The sequence below is a fragment of the Phyllopteryx taeniolatus genome, chromosome 18, assembly GCF_024500385.1.
Source record: "Phyllopteryx taeniolatus isolate TA_2022b chromosome 18, UOR_Ptae_1.2, whole genome shotgun sequence".
Classification (NCBI taxonomy): Eukaryota; Metazoa; Chordata; class Actinopteri; order Syngnathiformes; family Syngnathidae; genus Phyllopteryx; species Phyllopteryx taeniolatus.
In genome coordinates this window covers 3,445,686-3,460,389 of record NC_084519.1, presented here as the reverse complement: position 1 = coordinate 3,460,389, position 14,704 = coordinate 3,445,686, and the positions used below count along the sequence as shown (strand labels likewise).

General features: G+C 41.0%; 1 protein-coding gene across 1 annotated transcript in view; it reads right to left on the bottom strand.

The window, feature by feature from the left end:
• disp1 (dispatched homolog 1 (Drosophila)) overlaps positions 1-14,704 on the bottom strand; it is a 113,191-nt gene that overhangs the window by 58,691 nt on the left and 39,796 nt on the right. The window lies entirely within an intron of this gene.

The following is a 14,704-nucleotide window of genomic DNA, read 5'->3' as shown; positions in this document are numbered from 1 at the left end:
ATAAGTATTTTCAGTAAGAAGAAACAAATTTTACATTAAATTGAGCTACATTCTGCTTGCTAATTGTATTTTTATATACAGTGGAACCTTGACAAAACGGACTAATAGGGGGGCGGGGGGGATACCGGCATAGCCAATTGTCCGTTAGATTGAAGTAATTTTTTTTTGGAGGCCATATGCACCAATATTAAGGTACAATACAAAATGATTGTTTCGTAAGTTTTTTCATGGCCTAAAACACCCAGCACAGTACAAATCTATTTTAAATAAATATAAAAAAGCTTGAAAATATAAAGTTTCACAAACTTACCACGCCGGTGTGCTTGGTCATAGGGACATTGTTGAAGTGCAGTACTCATCAGAGGCGAGTCGCTTTCATAAGCCAGGCAGAATTTGTCTTCTTCCTAGTTCCAAATCCGTTGCTAAAGGCGAACGGCTCGACAAAAAAAAAAAAAAAAAATTCCAAAAACAACATGTTTCAGACTCCAGAGACTTGTGTTTGAATTCCTCAGAGTTAACAATGCCGCCATGGCGCTCTCTCTCGCTGCGGTGCGAGTCAATGTACAATAGACAGGAGAAATATCCATCATGACATGGCCGCCACATCAATGCCCCACATTCAACATGGCCGCCACTTAGGCACGTCTTTTGGAATTAGATCAATTCTTTTTTTTTTTTTTTTTTTTTTTGTACATCTGTGACCCAGAAATACGTCAGTACCATTTCTCTGCCTGCATTGCACCACGGCACCAGTAAACAACAGCGGCCAATTCTGGAACGAACAGACTTTGTCAGCTGCAGTTTAAGCGACAAATGGAAACTATTTTTGGAAACATTGTTCAGTCCTAACGGTCCGTTTTACCCAATATCCGTTATATAGGGGTCCGTTTTATCGAGGTTCTTCTGTACATGTATTTATTGTCTCTTGCGCAATCATGACATAGATTCCCCAATCCAACATAACTACAAATAACATTTGACTCCATTTGACCAATCAAACGGAGCAAGGAGGTCACATGACCGCACAGTCTACACCCCGTTGCCCCACACAGAAGCAAGGTTTTCGAGGTGACTCATTTACGTAAAACATGGCAGAAATCTTTATTTACTTTACAGACATGCTCCAGCTCACAAGCAACCTGAGTGAGAATAAGCGGTATAAAGAAAACAGATGGTCTACAAAAAAAGAACAGCTATGTCATGCGCCATCATCTGTGTCTGCCTGAATTTTAGTCTACAATAATCACCTCATCCTGTGTCATCTCGCAGGATCACAAGTGGGCTGCTGAGGGGGCCACCGAGGTTTGGGTAAGTTGCAGGTTTGGCTCCACATAAATGCCTTTGTTAAATGTCCTTAGAATTATAACAATCTGAATCTACTCTCTTACACTAAAATTTCCCTTTTAGTATATTCACCCCGTGCTTTTACAATTCTAAAGTTAAAAAAAAAAAAAAGTGAATTGGCCGAAAGAGGGCATAATGCAAGTAAAATTTTATACATATATCCCTTTTTAAAACACACAGTTACAAGTGGCTTCACAGACACTGCTAAGACTTCCCAACATTCATTAAAATGCAAGCACAATGTACTAAGTCATCAAGAATTTGAATTCCAGACACAGTGAACTAATCCCGATTAGCTACTCTCTACATGCACACAACACGAGGCCCAAAGACTTTATCACGGGGAAAAAGCGAAGGCTAAAATCCACCAACCTAGGCTATGTGTGCCACAGTCCACAGATCAGGAACCAGCTTGATGGTGATCTAAAAACCGTCATCTCTCTCTCCATCTTCAAGAGGAAATTAAAAACTGAACTATTGTCCATGTATTTGTAATTTGCTTGAACCTACTGACTGGGATTAATGTATTGTTTTGTTTTGTCTGTAAAGTTTTAATTTTATGTCTATCTTAAATTATGTTGCTTTGTCTTTCGTTATGTGTTAAATGTCCTGAGCCGCCACCAAATAAGCTTTGAGTAGATTCTACAGTGTGGCTCTTTTTCAGGTTGTGCGGTATACGTCGGTAATTGTTGTGCACTATACTTTGGTATATCCTGGTGCTGATGTGTCTGCAACTGTATTTCTTGACGTGTGTAAATAAAGTAAATTTCAGGAAAATTGTGACAATTGTGTGTGGTTGGTGACATTGTTAAAGCTGACAAAGTAGACGGTTGCAAACATGACACCAAGAGAAATCAATTAGAATAAAATAAACTAGATAAGAAGCGAGGTCTATAGAAATGCTTTAAAATTAAAATTAAAATAATAAAATAATGCTTGACTTTTTAGCTGCTATTTAAATAGTCCAAGGATTTCAAAGATCGAATTAATCCTGGAAGATAGTTCCACAGAGTGGGTGCTAGGAATGAAAATGCATGGTCACCTTTTGATTTGCGATTTATGCGAGGGATGGATAAAACGGATAAAAAAGATTTGTGGATCGGAGAGTTCATGCAGATAAATGAGGAACAACGAGCTAAACGATGTACACTGTAGTTAGTTGCGAGGTCAAGTGTTTTATAAGTAATCAACTATAATAGCAATGGGACGGTTTCTTTCACCAATTAGATTTCAAATTTTATTTCCAGGGGCCAGCCTGATAGCTATGTGGCCAGCAAGCTGGCCCTCAATGACATCAGCTATCTTCTTACTGGTTGGTCAGAGCAAAACTTGTTACAGCCAACTTTGACCAGCAAAACACATCTGTAGCAAATTGCCCCTTAAAAAAATGAAATAATCAGCATTTTTGTCATGTTATTAGATTTAAAAAAAATAAAATATAATAAATTTCTGAACTATTCCAGATGTGCGTCCCAGTTATGGGCTGCTATATTGTGTTATTGTATAGTAATGATGGTATCTATAACTGTGACATCATAGTGGTGGTATTAGGAAGTGGGTAGAATCAGTTTAGTCCCCACTGAAGGTCCAGGTACCAAATGCATGGCCTGCCACTGGTTTAGGTTGATGAGCGACTATTGCATGTTGCTTGTTTACCAGTGTTACTTATATAAATTACTGACTGGTTAGAGCGTCAGCCTCAAAGTTCTGAGGACCCGGGTTCAATCCCCGGCCCCGCCTGTGTGGAGTTTGCATGTTCTCCCCTTGCCTGCGTGGGTTTTCTCCGGGCACTCCGGTTTTCTCCCACATCTTAAAAACATGCATTAATTGGAGACTCTAAAATTGCCCGTAGGTGTGACTGTGAGTGCGAATGGTTGTTTGTTTCTATGTGCCCTGCGATTGGCTGGCAACCAGTTCAGGGTGTACCCCGCCTCCTGCCCGATGACAGCTGGGATAGGCTCCAGCACGCCCGCGACCCTAGTGAGGAGAAGCGGCTCAGAAAATGGATTGATGGATGAACTAACAAAACACAGACATTTTTTCACTTTATTTCTATTCATTTGTAAGTACAGAGAGGCAGTTTTAAATATGCCTGTTTATGTTTTAGTCACAGATTAAAGAAATTAACATTGCAAAGAGGAACTATGCAGCAAAGTTGGAAAAACAGTTTAGCGCTAATGACTCTAAATCAGTCTGGCATGCATTCCAATCGCTGACAAATTACAAGCGACGATCCCCCCAAGCTGAGAACAATAGCACACTAGCCAACGACTTGAATACCTTCTACTGCAGATTTGAAAAGGACACTTTCACACCCCACACCCACCCAAACGCACCACTGACCACTCTCACACCACCGACTTCTGCGTTGACCATCCGCGAACAGGATGTGAGACGCATCTTCAAACAACAAAAGATTAACAAAGCGGCAGGGCCAGACCATGTGTCCCCATCCTGCCCCAAAGTCTGCACGGACCAGCTCGCTCCAGTCATCACTCAGATCTTCAACAGATCTCTGGAACTGTGCGAAGTACCATCCTGTTTCAAACGCTGCACTATCATTCCAGTCCGCAAGAAACCGACAATCTCTGGTCTAAATGACTACAGGCCTATCGCCTTGACATTTGTGGTCATGAAGTCCTTTGAACGTCTCATGCTGGACCACCTCAAGAGCGTCACAGGCCCCCTGCTGGATCCCCTACAGTTTGCCGACCGAGCAAACAGGTCTGCGGATGATGCAGTCAACATGGGATTGCACTTTATCTTAGAACACCTCGACAGTGCAGGGACCTACGCGAGGATCCTGTTCGTGGACTTCAGCTCAGCGTTAAACACCATCATCCCTGAACTCCTTTCCTCCAAGCTTCTCCAGCTCAGCGTCTCACCTGCCATCTGCCAGTGGATTTACAGCTTCCTGACGGGCAGGACACAGCAGGTGAGGCTGGGGAGGCCACCTCATCCACACGCAGCATCAGCACTGGGGGCGCCCCAAGGTTGTGTCCTCACTCCGCTGCTCTACTCTCTCTACACAAACGACTGCACCTCAACGCATCCGGCTGTCAAACTCCTGAAGTTTGCAGATGACACCACTGTCATCGGCTTCATCAAGGACGGTGACGAGTCTGCATATCGACAGGAAGTGGAGCGGCTGGAGCTGTGGTGCGGCCGACACAACGCTCAAGACTGTAGAGATGATCGTGGACTTCTGGAGGCATCCTTCGCAACAGCTGCCCCTCACGCTGTCCAGCTGCCTTGTGTCAACCGTCGAGACCTTCAAGTTCCTGGGAATTACAGTCTCTCAGGACCTGAAGTGGGCGATCAACATCAACTCCGTCCTCAAAAAGGCCCAGCAGAGGATGTACTTCCTGTGGCTTCTGAGAAAGCACGGCCTACACAGTTCTACACAGCGTTCATTGAATCAGTCCTGTGTTCTTCCATCACAGTCTGGTTTGGTGCTGCTACAAAAAAGAACAAACTCCAACTGCAACGGACAATCAAAACTGCTGAAAGGATTGTCGGTACCCCCCTACCCACCCTTGAGGACTTGCACGCTGCCAGAACTAAGACAAGAGCGTGCAAAATTCTCTCGGACCCTCCACATCCTGGTCACCAGCTCTTCCAGCTCCTTCCCTCAGGTAGGCGCTACCGATCAATGCAAACTAGAACGAGCAGACATTCCAACAGCTTCTTCCCTCTTGCAATCAACTTCTTAAACACCTAACCTACAATTCCATTGCAACATGCTGGCAATTTTTTGTCTTTTTGTCTTGAGTTTGTTGTCACATTTCTGTCGGGCCAATTATATATTACTCGTGCACTCACTGTAGTAGTCTCACCACGCTGCACTATTTGCATATCTGTTGTTGACCAATACTGGCCACTCATGCCAGAGTAGCATCTGCTCCATTTGCACACTGACTGAGGAGTATCTGCAACATTTGCACAATCAACATTGTCCCAGACTATCGTACTACTCGCTTGAAGTCTCGGCGCCCATTGCACAATGGTCATTGCACCGGACTATTGCAATATTAGTCATTCGAACTGCTCTAAGTGCTAGAGGACTCTGCATCTTTTTGCACAATTGTCAAAAAAAAAAAAAAAATAATAATGTACCGGCATTACCAGATAACTAGCAACCCTTTATTGCTCAGTGACTGTTTTTCTCAATGTATTTATGTCTCAAAAGTGTTCTCTGTCAATTGGCTGTCTGTTGTCGTATTAGAGTGGCTCACATTACCGGAGACAAATTCCTTGTGTGTTTTTTGGACATACTTGGCAAATAAAGATGATTCTGATTCTGATACCCAGATTTGGATAGTCGTCATGTCATTGTTTAAGATTAACAATTCACAGATGTTCCAACATCTTTTAAACAGGTATGTTTATCTTACAAGCATATACATTTAAAAATGTACTTCTTTTAGCTGATGTCATTTCAAACATACTTCATGTCCTTCATGTGAAAATTAAAGTTATATTTGCGCCACTGAGACTGAGGCATGCACTTTAAAGCCAGCAATGATGCTCGATTGAAGGAAGTATACTGTACATGCAAATGGAATTTGGTTTCCAATTGAACAGTCTGGGTATACTGGTTACTTTACCTTTTAAAAAGCTAAATGTGTCTCAAATTAAGGTGTTGATGCTCACTTCAAAAGTACGCTTTTAATCCATTTACTGCAATAGTTCGGTTTTCTTTAGTGCATGTAAAGCCACTGAGTGTGACATCCTTTGTTTCAAATCCAGTCAGTCTCTGCAGAATGAACATGAGCCATGGCAACATGAGGCTTCATATGTATGGGATTGTAAAATGGCTGTAAAAGAAGACGAGGGGGAAAAAAAAAAAATAAAAAATCTTAAAATGACGGGGGGCGCCAGTTATGGTCTGGCATTAATCTTAGGAGTCATTAAAAATGAGAGGGAAATTATTAGTGACAGGCTTAAGAAATTACATCATGCTTTGGGGCTTAGAGCTTCCCCTGAAATGAATAATAATGGTAGGAGCAGCGGCACACGAGTGATATATGCATTTTTGACGTTGGTGCTGTTCCAACTTACAAATTTAAAACTGGCAGTACAGCAGAGCAGAAATTAAAAGAGATATGTTTCTCACCGTGCCTACATGGGTTTTCTCCGGGTACTCCGGTTTCCTCCTACATACCAAAAACATGCGTGGTACATTGAATGAAGACTCTAAATTGCCCGTAGGTGTGAATTTGAGCGCAAATGGTTGTTTGTTTATATGTGCCCTGCGATTTGCTGGCGACCAGTTCAGGGTGTACCTGCCTCTCGCCCGACGATGGCTAGGATAGGCTCCTGCACGCCTGCAACCCTAGTGAGGATAAGCGGTACAAAAAAAATGGATGGATGTTTACAGTGACTTTGTGACCAAAAAGAAACCCCTAATTGGGTTGCAAACACTGCAAATGTGCATGGAGCTAGAATCCAAGCTGTTACACAATGCAGCATTGTGTGCAGCTGGTAAAAAGAAACAGATTGTGGTTCTTAAATCAAGGATTTGTTGGACATTTCAAGGGTACCTGTACTGAGTTATTTCCACACTGGAGAGATGGCCATTGTCTTGCATAACTTTGAGGATTCTGATGGCAAGATTCACAAACATCTTCTCAACATTGTACAACTTCACAAAATAGAAAGAAAAACACTATGCGGATGTACAGGTATGGTAATAATACTTTTCTGTTCATGTTAAATAGCAGATAATCAGCAATAATAATAGCATTGTGAATAAATGGAGCGGCACGGTGGGCGACTGATTAGCACATTTGCTTTTGGACATTTGCATTTACTGAGGACCGAATCAGTCATCGCCTTTGCATGTTCTCCCCGTGCCTGCGTGAGTTTTGTCCGGCCGCGTACTCCGGTTTCCTCCCACATTCCAAAAACATCCACGACAAGTTAATTGAAGACTTAATTGCCCGTAGGTGTTAATGTGAGTGCGAATGGTTGTTTGTCTATGTGTGCCCTGTAAGTGGCTGGTGACCAGTTCAGGGTGTACCCCTGCCTCTTGCCCAGAGTCAGCTGAGAGAGGTGCAAGCACGCCTGCGATCCTAGTGAGCGGACCCAGAGCGGTGCCCCAGTCCAATTGAAGGGCCTAGACCAGTACCCAAGGGAGGAGCAAGGGTACGGGACCACCAACTCCCACGCCCAATCCCGCCACCCAGCGCCCCACCGCTGCAACCACCCCTGCCACCCACAGAGAGCATGGGGCCCCAACCACCAACAGGGCCCAACGCAGGAGCCAGCTACCGCCTGAAAAGGTCACGCCTTTTATTTAAGAATATAAAACTTAAATCGTACTCAACCACAAACAGAAAGAAAACAAAAAACGGTATCTTTTTGTTTGGCTCCATGTCATCTTAATGTTGGATTACGTATTCAGAGTGCACAATGTGACAGATGTGTTTAGTTTCAGGATCCTGTGTCAGTGATAATCTCTCGTGTTATCTCGCTACTACTACAACTTGCCAAATCGACATTCTTCTTGGCTAAGTCCATTTTGCAGCAAGGAAGAAATGTATAAAAACCAATACAGCAGTATTTACCCTTTATTTAATTCTGCGTCTTGTGGGTTGAAGCTAACAGCCACAGCTTCAAAACTATGCCTTAGCTTTGAATATTGGATATAAATATTTGTATTCGTGTGACATTAGGACAATAAAGTGTGCCAACACAAAAACTCAGCTACCTGTCAAAGATAATGAATAATTCGTATCATATCAGGTTTTGCTCAATTTCTATCTTTCTACACCCAAAAGTAAACACTTCAGGCCAATAAAAATCAAATTCAGAGATCTAACACAATTCATTCAGAGATTCTAGGCAATGTTCGATTTGTTCGGATTTTGAAACAATTTTCCAATAAGGAATAAGATCAACCTTTTAGAACCATACAGGCATTTTTTTCTTTTCAGTTTTACATAACTGTCAAACAAGTGTAAAAATAAGTTAACCACTGTTACTAATAAAATAAAACACACCTAAGCGGAGGGCTGAACAAAAGACGAGCTGATGTGATTTTCAGCCTGATTGCCCCTCTTGCAACGAAACTTAGAAAAGGCTACATTATCTAATTGCCCGAAAGATTATCTTGACAGAATATCCTCTAGTGTCAGGTGTGTTAAGCGTAACATTTCTCGAGTATTGCTTCTAAATGGATCAGGGCCATCAAATGAAAAGAATAAGTTGAAAATGATAAATATGTTCAATATTTAAGATAAAATGTCCCATTGTGAGAAGGACGCCAGAGCCACCGACTGTTACTGTCACATGGAAGGATGTAAGAGCCTATCAGGAGGCAAGCTCACAGAGGAATACAGAAGCATAACAAATATTGTGTGACATCAACCTCATAATTGAGGTCCACCTTGATGAGTTGTGGCAAACACACACAGTCTTTGTAACTATCTAGCACAGTGATTTACAATGTGTAGTACCACTGGTGGTATGCAGGCTCCCTCTCGATGTATGCCCCCTCCCAAAAAAATAAATAAAAAATGAAATAAAATCGCCCTGCGATTGGCTGGCAACCAGTTCAGGGTGTACCCCGCCTCCTGCCCGATGATAGCTGGGATAGGCACCGGCGTGCCCGCGACCCTAGTGAGGAGAAGCGGCTCAGAAAATGGATGGATCAAATAAAATCACCATTTAAAACATGAAATACAATCAAACTTACTAGAATGAAGCGTGCAGCTATGACTACAGTCTGATTAAACTAAAAAAATAAATATTTATTTTTCAAGTCCTGTACATTTTGTAAGTACAGTTCAGTTGTATTTAACTGCAAAGTAAAATACCTTTGCATTTAACCTTTTAGAACTTTTTGTTTTTCATGATTTAAGTAAGGGGAGCACAGTGGACGACTGGTGAGCACATCTGCCTCACAGTTTTGAGGACCCAGGTTCAAATCCGCCTGTGAAGTTTGCATGTTCTCCCCATGCCTGCATGGGTTTTCTCTGGGTACTCCGGTTTCCTCCCACATCCCAAAAAACAGGCATGGTAAGTTCATTGAAGACTAAATTTGTTTATATGTGCCCTGCGATTGGCTGGCGACCAGTTCAGGGTGTACCCCGCTGGGTAGCTGGGATAAGCTCCAGCATACCCGTGACCCTAGTAAGGATAAGGACAATGGATGGATGGATGGATGATTTAAGTAGTTTTTTTATTTTTCTATATTTAAGGACAGTTATAATGTCCTGACAGTGCATAATGTGACAGTGGATAACAATAATATTACTTACACTGTCTTGTTACTGATGAACACTTGGGGCTAGTATGCGACTGTATTTTAATAGGTTTGTCATGATGATGACTGTATTTCTTTTGAGGTGGTAAAACATTTAAGAACCACTGAGGATTTAGAAAAAGCCAAAATACAAACTTTAGTACTATAGGGTACCGCAATAGGTGATTAGTTTCCTTTGAATACTCAACCAAGTATTTTTTGTGATAACCACAGGATATTTTGCTGCGCCAGACTTCTATGTCAACAAAACCCAATCTATTGTTCAAATCAAATCAACATATTAAACATCCTCACTCCTGGCTTTGAATCACAAAGGTTAAACAAGTCTTTGAAATAAAGCCAACAAAATATTTTGCAACAAAGTCAAGCAGCAAAACAATTGTCTCATTGATTCAGAAACCTGAATGTGTGCAAGCACATTCATCATTGAAGTAGGTGTTTCCTCGATTGAAAATTGCATTAAGATGTGTCTGTGCTGAATATATCTGATGCATTTCGGTTTAATCTTTTTACAGCTGCAATATTTCTAGTGCCATATGTTGCATGCTAAACAGTTTAGCAGAAAAACAAGGCCTTCTTTGTTTAACACCCCCCCCCCCTAAAAAAAAAAAAAAAAAAAAAGGCTTTTAAAAAATGTTGCCCAGTTCTGTTCACGAATGCACCGTTACAATCTACACATCATACTCCACGCTTGCAGCCTAAAGGCCTTCGATGTCACTTGATGACAAGCGACAAGAAGCATGGAACAAAGACTCTTCGGTCCTGTCTGTCCTCTCAGCATCTATTTTCTCAGCATGGCGCATCGTGCTAGGGTTGACAGATTCAAAGAACGCTCATGTCAAAATGTTAAGTATGGGACAAATAGACCATGGAAATCATGTTATGGAGACAAAAAAACGCTCACTTTTACTCAAATTTCTGTGTTTTGGTGTGTGTGTGTGTTAACAGTAACACACACTTTTTGTGAATGTGTTGTAAAAACTCCAAATTTCTTTAGCTGAAATAGAAAAAATGAAATGGAGGAAAAAGTGCATGCTTAATCTTGGGGAGAGTTTTCCTTTTACGCCTTCCTGGTGCAAATATTTCTGTTGATGCGCCCAACTCCACATATTTCCATTCAAAAAAATATATATTTTTTTTGGGGGTGGGGGGGGGATTGAGATGCTTCATCCAAACCTTATAACAAACCATCTTTAGGCCCTGACCTGAGGCCAGCTTTTCATGTGCTCTGGTCAAAGTCTCTTTCCCCGCTGAGATGGTCATTGTTGTGGGGGCTGATAAATATTTACTCTTCCCAGCTTGGCAGGGAAATGAGTGGGAGGGGAAAGGGACCTATTGTGACAAGACACTGACAAGCCAGTAGAGTCTTTCCTTCCACACTGACATTTAAAAGCCCAATACACTACTGGCCCAATACAGGAATACAGTATACGTATAGCCATCCGTTGACAGTAATAGCTAAAATTGGAAATAAAAGGGAGGGCGTATGATGAGCAATAGTCATGAGCAGACAGACCAGAAGATATATAAAAAAATAAAAAATAAAAACTGAAAAATGACAGCAGAGACAGTTCCCTATTGAGAGTTGTTTGCATGACAGACTAGCAGCAAAAATCAGAAGACAGTAGCGCAAAAGGATTCACAACAATAGACAAAGCAGACGAAAATAAAAAAGGCAAGTATTATGAATACATACCTCAGGTTTATTATAGCCATACATGCGCACCTGGCCAGGTGCCCCAATACTTCTGATTTCCTCGAAATGTATGAGGCACATAAACAAATAGTTTCATTTCAAATCCATTGTGGTGGTGTTTCAGCCAAAACGACATGGCACCCAACTGCTCCCAATTAGCCTGTTCACCTGTGGGATGCTCCAAACAGGTGTTTGATGAGCATTCCTCAACTTTCTCAGTCTTTTTTGCCACCTTTTTTTGCAACTCGTTGCAGCCATAAAATTCTAAGTTAATGTTTATTTGCTAAAAACAATAAAGTTGATCAGTTTGAACATTAAATATCTTGTCTTTGTAGTGTATTCAATTAAATATAGGTTGAACATGATTTGCAAATAATTGTATTCTGTTTTTACTTATGTACTTCCTGCCATCTAATAGAAGACCATTCATTTGTTCTGCCTGTCACTGTGCCTCACTGGCATGAATAGAGGACCAAAGCTACATTATTTATTGTAAATATATTTTTTTGAGCAATGAAGTACACAAGTATATACAGTAAATGAAAAGGTCATTTAAATAGACACATTCGTGCATCTTGTGATCGGATCGGTGATCGGTTATCGTTTTTTTAAACTCGCTGATCGGCCCCAAAATTCCTGATCGTTTAAAGCCTACAGTTTACAAAAAGCTTCAGACAACATCATGCACTGCATCGGTTATATATTGCCTGATGTCGATTTATCAGTGACGACGTATAATTGGCCCACCGATTTATCATTTGGGCTCTAGCAGATATAAGTTATAAAACATAAGCTATTCAATACCAATGTCAAGGCAGTCTTATATGGATCTGTGATATGGGAAAGTGACCACACCGCCAACAAACTATAGCTCTTTATCAACAAACGCTGACCATCAGATGGCCTGACAGCATACCCAAAAACAACCTATGGGAGAGAACGGTCGAGAACTGTATCAGCTGGGACATGAAGAAAAAGTGGGGATGGATTTGAAACACAATACAAAAAAAAACAGACAACAACACAAGGCAGGCACTCGACTGGAATCCACAAGGGAAGAGAAAATTATGGGGAGGCTAAAATAAAGATCAGTCGAGAGTGTCACAAAGAACACCAGATAAACATGGATCCAGCTGAAGAAAACTGCTGAAAACTGAAAACGCTGGCTTGTCGTTAATGTCCTATGGTTCACTTAGAAGTCTAAAGGAAAAAGAACTCATTTTGCTCTAACTTTGTGTCACTAAGTATTGTTCATTTATCCTGTGTCACAAAGTATTAACACCTCCCTAACTAGCACATCAAGAAAACACATTATCCACCTATGAACTTAAAAGAAGACATCATCCACCAGCCATTGCAGCTGAAAGGTTTAATGAAGCAAACGCGGTGATTGTCAACATTGCCAGAGGCAATTTCAGACAGACCAAGTTGTATAAACATCCCAAACCATTCATTAGACAAAAAAAAAGCCTGGTGGAGAACCTGAGGCCTTTGAAAACGGTCCTATAGTCATTTACAGGTCTGCATGATCAAAGTTAAAAAGGCTGTGTTTTGTGTGACGATATGGCAGCCAGGCTCACCACAGTTGTACAGTCAGCCTAATGATCAAGGGTTCCCATGCATGAGACAGTCAACACAGCTGCTAAACAGAAAGGTAGCACGGGGGCTGGGGGCATTAGTCACTGGATAATACAGTCTGGATCATGCTGTTTGAGTCAACAAGCCTAAAGATATACAGATTTAAATAAAAGTTTGTTTTGCCTACGAATCTTTTCACTTTGTCTAGAACCTCCTTATCCCAAAAAGAGAATTCAAAAATTGATTGAGTATTTAGCAGTGTCACTTATATTTAGGGGGACCAGATGAGCATACTGTCAATAAAAGTGGACGAGAGGAAACAGACAACCTGATTTTATTATCAGGGTATCGTTTGCCATACTAATTACTGAAGTACTACAGTAGCTAAGTTCTGATAATACGGACATGAAATAAAGATACAGTCACATGGTGTACACATTTACAGCACTTGGACTCATTTTTGTCTATCGCAAAGGGCAACTTTATCTGCTTTCTATAAGCAGCAGTTAAGTTCACTACTATGTGTCCCTACAAGCGACATGTCCTGTAAATATAATAATATATATATTATATATATACATATATACAAGAGCTAGACATTTCACGTTTCCACGTGTTATTTATTAATGCAGACACAGAGGCTTAATATCTTACAGTTTAGACAAAACAATTTACACTTAACATATGGGCTGGGCAATTAATCCAATTTTAATCGTGATTAAATTTACAATTTACAATTATATAAACATTATAAATGAAAAAAACCAAGTAATGTGCAGCAGGCGGTGCTTGTTGTGTGTAGCTGCAAGTCCTGCCTCCCACCCATTTGAGATTTCGACAGCAAAAGTAAAGAATACTTACGTCATTAATGATTTATTAGTGACAGTATGTTTTTTGTTGTTGTTTTTTTTGTTTTTTTTTGCTGTTTTACTCTCAAATGCAGTTGCAATGTGTTCCGAAGTTTCATCGGTGTCCGTGCTCCACGCTCAGCCGCCGGACCACGGCACTGGGACAATCCTCTATAATGAGGAAAACGCTTAAATGTCCATAAAATTTAAAATAGCGGGCGATTATTCTGATGGGGGCATCTGTAGAGATGTCCACATCAAATTTGGTGATGACTGATCTCAGTTTTGTGACATTAAGCAAAATTAAATTAGTATATTTTACCAAACCAACTTTTTCTAGTATTTGGGATGTTATATCGGCTCAATGGTGCATCAGTAAACATGTGAAATATGAATTAAAATCATCCACGCTTTCCTGAGTTCCAGACGTTTTTCTGCAGAGGCCAGAAATCAGGTCATTTCGATTTATCGAGGTTATCTACTTTATTTGCGAAGATCTCTGCCTACCTCTCCGCGCCCGAGCCAGCACTGTCAACATAAACACGTGCTCTCAAAAGTAGTGAGGTTTGGGTCTTCTCCACGGAGGCAACCAATTAGAGGAAAGGCGGTGGTCTTAGTCAAATATGGACAAAGCGGATACAAAACTGGGTCAAACAGAAGAAGCTGTCAGAGGGGCCCTTTCTGGACACTAGTATGATAAAACCAAGAAATGAAATTGACACTTTTATACTAAGTCCATGTTTGAGAGTCACTCCATGGAGATCTAAATAGCCAAAATATGGGACCCTTAATTTTTTTCTATATCATGAGCATATGGAGAGGAAAATGTTAAGATTTATTGAGCACAACAGGAAAATGCTTAACGTCCATAAAATCCAAAATATTCGATTTTACCGCGTCTCCTTGGCAACCCAGGACACTCCAGGAGACATCACGGAATTTAAGAAAACCTTACAGAGATTACAGCGA